Raw genomic sequence first — 6045 nt, 5'->3', positions numbered from 1 at the left:
CGCTCACTCGCTCACGCCTCCCTCATATTCTGTCACGTTCCATTCCACTCGACATTCATTCCCACATTAATATGAGTAAGTATGTATATCTTTTACACCAATAATTAAAAGTGGAGGAAAATATCTTAAGGAATCCTGGACTGAAATCACCAACCAACATTGAGCAAGCGTGGTGATTAACGCTCAATCCTTCTCTGTGTGTATTAATTATCTGTGTATTAATAAGAAACTATTTGGCAATTTCAATCAACGTATGGTTTAAACCGGTGTGCTGAAAAGCATGAAATTTTGGGAGAAGAAAAATGGATTGTTGGCAATTTCTAAGAGGTCAGAAAAATATTTACGAGTTAAGTATACCTATACATGAGTGCCAAACACAATCCTTCGTCCGGCGGTAACAAACATCTTGGTTCTGAAAATAATAAAGTTAATAATAATTTGTATAAAATATTTAAGTGTGATGTGATGTGATTTAAGTAATACAAAAATTCATTTAACTTTAAATCACATGCATAGTAAGTTGGCAGAATATTTTCAGTAGTTTATTTTCCTCACTTTCTTCCCTCGAATATAGAACTATAAATATTGGTTTGTCATTGGAGCAGTGGCGATTATTTGACGGATATTTAATTCCATACCTAATCGGAACATGTCTTCTTACATATTTTTATTGTATCAAAAATATCACCACTCTATCAAAAAGACTTATTTTTATATTTATAAATAAAAAATTGGACTCTTATTGAGACACCCTATATACAGATATACATACCCCTGGCTTCACAGAAGGAAATAGAATAAATAGCCAGAATCACAATTGAAAGAAAATAAATGAACTTCATGTTTCTACTATGTATAGTTATTATTTTTGTAGTCAACGTCTTCTAACTGTTTGCTTAAAAACAGATTAATATTTAGAAAAAAATCATGTATTTAATTTAGCAATAATAATTGCTTTTTATCAGAGCTGTATTTCGATGTCTACATTAATTTTTATTTGCAGTTTTCCCGCTATTTCACTCGCATCTCGTGGCTACTGCCTGTAGCGATATAAAATGTGTTACTCGAGGATAGGATAGCCTCCAAAATGTTAAAGATTTTTAAATCGGTTCAGTACTTTCGAGTGTTACAAACAAAAGAATGTTTTCTCGTTTTTATATTAAGCCCCATACAAGGAATGTAAAATTCATATCTTTAAGTACCCAAAACACATAAGTATAATATTTTCGGAACGGCCGTTTAAGAAGTTCGGCCCTGTAACTCTATCTCGGAGGACAATACTTATCAGTAACTTTTCGATTATATTTTATGCTCCCTAATTAACTATTTAACTACGGCTTTATATAAAATTGCTAGCTGAATCCCGCCGATTTACCTGTATCTACGAGGGACCTACTTCATTCATCCTGGTAGAATAATACAAAATGGCAACGGTAACTAGAGTTTAACTAGGGTAACACTAATAGAGTACGCAAAAATACTTCAATTTTTAAGGTGCCATATCTAAAGGGTAAAGTTTTAGTCTCAGTAACAGAAGTCTTAGTAACAGGTACCTAAAGGGTAAAACTGGACCCTGTTACTAAGACTTCGCTGTCCGTTCGTCCGTCTGTTACTGGGCTGTATCTAATGAACTGTGACTGAATGATACTGAATACTGGATCTTGCCTAAATCATTAAAGCTCTTGAATGCCGCTAATTAGAGAACAATAGAAAATCAATTATGTCTCGCGTAGATCCGTGCACCGCGCGTGGATACAAGGGGTTAATCTCTGGTACATTAGAGATTATAGGTAAGTAATATTTAATGATTTTTTGTATACCTGATTGTGTAATTTTCTATGGGCTTTACCTGAAATACTTTAATGATTTTTTTATACCAAAATAAAACACAAGTTTTAAAATGAAAATTTTATTTCATTTTTATTTGTATATGTACCTATATGCGACGATGTATCAAATAAAAGTTATCTTCTATCTAGCAAGCCGCTTGACAAGCTTCTAAGGTATCGAAACGGTTGTCATTTCCCATACAACCGCCGTAGATAAACTGTTCACATCTTTCAGCCTCGTTGTTGTAGGCATACCTGAAAATATATATAAATATTATTAAGTGTAGGTATCTTAGAGACAACCTTATAAAGGCCGCCGGAAGACGCTAGATGCAGGTCGAGTCCAACAAGTATCTGTGGAGATCTAAGGGGACCTATGTTCAGCAGTGGACGGCCTATGGCTGAGATGATGATGATGAATGTAACTTAGACACCAATGACTGATTAAAGGTAAAGGAAAACATCTCGAGGAAATGTGGACTATAAAGTCTAAAATCAGCAACCCGCATTGAGCAGGCGTGGTGATTAACGCTCAATCCTTCTCCGTGTGAGAGGAGGCCGCAGCCCAGCAGTGAGACGTTAAAATGGCTGATGAAAATGATGATGAATCCTAATTAAGTAGGTATATAGGCTAGTAACAGGGTTGGTTGAGATCAGATAAGCAGTCGCTCTATGTAGCACACTGGTACTTAGCTGCATCCGGTTAGACTGGAAGCGGACCCCAACATAGTTGGGAAAAGGCTAGACAGAAGATGTTAGAATACCTACTATGTAGGTACATACTTAGGCACATGTCCATAACAAATTCCTGGGTCCGTGGGTTGCAGACATCTTGGTTCTGAAAATAATTAAGTCAATAGTTTGTTTGGAATGAAAAAATGAAATGTTGTTAATCACAATTCGGTACGTACTGTAAGGTACTAGGTAGGTACCTAATTTGGATCAAGTTAAGTAATTGTTATACAAGGTTGAACATACCTAAAATAGTTATGTCAGAGCTAACGTGTACTATTTTAATAAAATGGGATTTTTTCGATCTGAAATTATAAAAGAGTACCTATAGTAAACCCAACCATAGATTTATGCCACGGGATCAAGCATAGCTTATAATTTTATGTAACTACGATCATATGGGATAGCCTCTAATAAATTAAGTATTACCATTAATCATGAAACCGACAATAAAATAAATACATACCCCTAGCTTCGCTGAAGGAAAAGCCAGAATCACAATTAATAGAAAATAAATGAACTTCATTTTTGACGATTAGATGATTATGAACTGTGGTCGTTCACTTCAACAAAATAATTTGTAGTGATTACAATTTTTTACTTGATAAAATGTTATGTATTTAGCAATTGTTTTTAACAGAGATGTATTTAGATGTCTTCTATTAGATATCTACGCATAATTTGTTATATATTTTTCTATAGATAAAGTCCCTTAAGATAGGATTGATGATCTGTTGCAGGCAGAAATCGCATTGCATCAAGCTGAGGATTGAGCGATAGGAAGACCTAATGATTTGAATAATAGTAGATAGTAAAATAGGTAGGTAAGTAGTGCGTTTCATTCGGTTCCATAAGTAGTACCTAAATGAGTATGTGTATGTATGAGTATTGAGTAGCGTTTTAATGCTATTACTTAGGTAGGACTATAAACTTCTTTTGGATGCCAAAGAAGCTGTATAAATACTTAGACATAAAATCAGGTCTGTAGGTTCCGTACCAAGTTCAGCCCTGTACCAAACTCTATCTCTAAGGTCAATAATTATCAGTAACTTCTCAATCATGCCATTATGACCCCTAGTTAACTAACTACGGCTGCATAAAATTATTAGGTAGCTGTTTCTCGCAGATTTAGCCGCAAGAGGGACCTTCTTCACGCACCCTGATAAAAATGTCAACATCGGTAACAGAGAATGTTCATGGAAACCGGCTGTCATGGTATGGGCATGGTATAAGTCAGAAAGTCTGACCACTAGTTGCGACTACAACTACTACCTACAAAAGGTAGGTGGGTTGCCCGGGTAACTGGGTTGAGGAGATCAGACAAGCAGTCGCTCCGTATAAAACACTGAACCAGACTGGGAGCCAACCACAATATAGGTACTTTGGTAAATGCCAGGCAGATGGAGTTATTCTGATTGAGTTTATTATTTCAAAGGTGATTTTTCAATCGCCAGATAACTTTATCTGAAGATTAAGCAAGACGTTTTGACAGATCTTGTATAAAAATATTTCAAACCTCTATTTAGTCCTCAAGTCCTTAGATGAAACTTAACTCATAATTAACAAAGGTCCCTTTATCACACTAATGGATTAGTCTGATACTCAGCATACAGTTGAATACTGCGTACAGTTAGGTAGGTATGGCTTAGACACTTAAGTCTTCCAAATCATTATAGGGAAAAGGCTAGACAAAATTAGAACACCATCCCATTTACAATACAATTGTAGGTTGTGTAAAATTACATAACAATGATATTTGCAGAGCATCACAACACCTATTATTTAATATCCTTATCTATTTCTAATTTCTATCAACCATTGTAATGATTTATTTCAGGAATGACAATTCCCAATGTTCAATCAGTACCTACCGATATAAAGTTGCATGCACAACTTTGTCAACACACAACTTCGGCTGTGACCTACCAAGCGCCTACGCATATGTTCAGTGACATCATAGTCATGAGAATATTGTTCGTTTCGTGTGTTTTGCTGTATTTGGCGGCAGCGGAACCCAGGTATCATACTTGGAATGGAAACGAAATGTCGGTCCAAGAGTATGTTCACAGGCCACCTAGAGAAGGAGGTATGTTCATTAAGTCTTTATGAAAGTGTTGAGGTCAGCTAAGCTTATGTTACCAGTGTTTTTTGTGGATGGACTGCCTATTTGACCTGCCCAATCCAGGCGCTAGGTAGTCTTCCAAGTTAATATCGGTCCTGCGCTTGACCTCTCCGGGCCTGTCCGATTTCCACCCCATTGGGCCGAGAATGAAGGAATAGAGTGCACCTGCATCTGCGCAAATGCTTGTATAGTACCTACCTATGTCCTGCTGCGTGCCTAGCTGATCAGTGATCTCTTTATATGAGAATAGTCGCCGTGGCCGACTAACGTCCAGGACTTTATCGTCATTCTTCCAAGCTTTTGAATTTCAACTTTACGTGTTTTCAGAAGTACAAAGTAATATCCTGTACCTTTGCTCAAAATCCTCACATCCACAAACTGACCATGACAAGCACAACAACTTAAAGCCAAACTTTTCGAGACCTCAATTATCTACTAGGTAGATGCTAATTAAAATTCTATATTTTTCAGAACTTCAAAACCCTTATCCGCCTCCTATGCTGACAGCAGGAGCTATGAAACAGTTTTATGAGAGGCAACGTTCTCAAGGTTCTCAACCATCGTGGAGGCCCAATAGACAGAGGACTATCCGTAGACCGAGCAGACCAAGTAGACCGAACAGACCCAATAGACCGAATAGACCTAGAGGGCCTAGTAGACCATACCGTCGCCCTCAGCCTAGGAACCAACCGAGATACTATAACTACGGATATCAGAGGCCGAAACCTTATGTCTTCGGGAGTCCCACATTTTACTAATGTTTCCGCCAACTTGTAAAAGGGTGAAACGATAAAATCAGCATGGCGTCTTATCCGCCACAGAAAAGTGCCTGTCAGTCTATGCCTCCCAATACTGAATTTCAAACAAATGTCGTCAATTTAAAAATATTGTCAATTTAAATATTTACTTTAAACACGATACTAATTAATTAAATAAAATAAATGTTTATCAAAAGTTTTGTTTTCGTTTTCTTCTGGACAGAGGATTCCTAAGTACCCTCCTCTCCTCCCTCCTTCATGTGTAGGTAGGAACCTTTAACCATAGGTGTAAAAGTATTGGCAATAAAATACATAGTACAGAAAGAATGCTTTTATTTTCCATTAAAAACTATATATACAACATTATTGGCAGCACTCCTCCCGAAGTTTTCTAAAAAATAATCCAGAGCATACATCTTTGGAAAAAACTAAACATCAATAATAATAGGTTTAAATAAAACTCGTTAGACCCGAGACCATAGACAATGTAAACGTCAGTTCTCTTAAAAGAACTGTTTGCAATGAATTTTCACGTGTATTTTTCAAAGTTAACAGTTGTTTTAAGAAAACGGACGTTTATACTGCTGGTAAGCTCGGGCTTTTA

At 36.5% G+C, this 6045-nt stretch overlaps 1 long non-coding RNA gene across 1 annotated transcript; it reads right to left on the bottom strand.

Annotated features, from left to right (window-relative positions):
• Positions 1 to 1901: 1901 nt before the first annotated feature.
• Positions 1902 to 2925, bottom strand: LOC135118882 (uncharacterized). The gene is made up of 2 exons (XR_010277826.1): positions 2613 to 2925; positions 1902 to 2084 (listed from the first exon to the last, which is right to left on the bottom strand). It is a non-coding gene; the product is annotated as an uncharacterized LOC135118882 (long non-coding RNA).
• Positions 2926 to 6045: the final 3120 nt, after the last annotated feature.

Source organism: Helicoverpa armigera, chromosome 27 (genome assembly GCF_030705265.1).
Source record: "Helicoverpa armigera isolate CAAS_96S chromosome 27, ASM3070526v1, whole genome shotgun sequence".
In the NCBI taxonomy this organism is placed as follows: domain Eukaryota; kingdom Metazoa; phylum Arthropoda; class Insecta; order Lepidoptera; family Noctuidae; genus Helicoverpa; species Helicoverpa armigera.
This window is presented reverse-complemented; position numbering and strand designations above follow the sequence as displayed.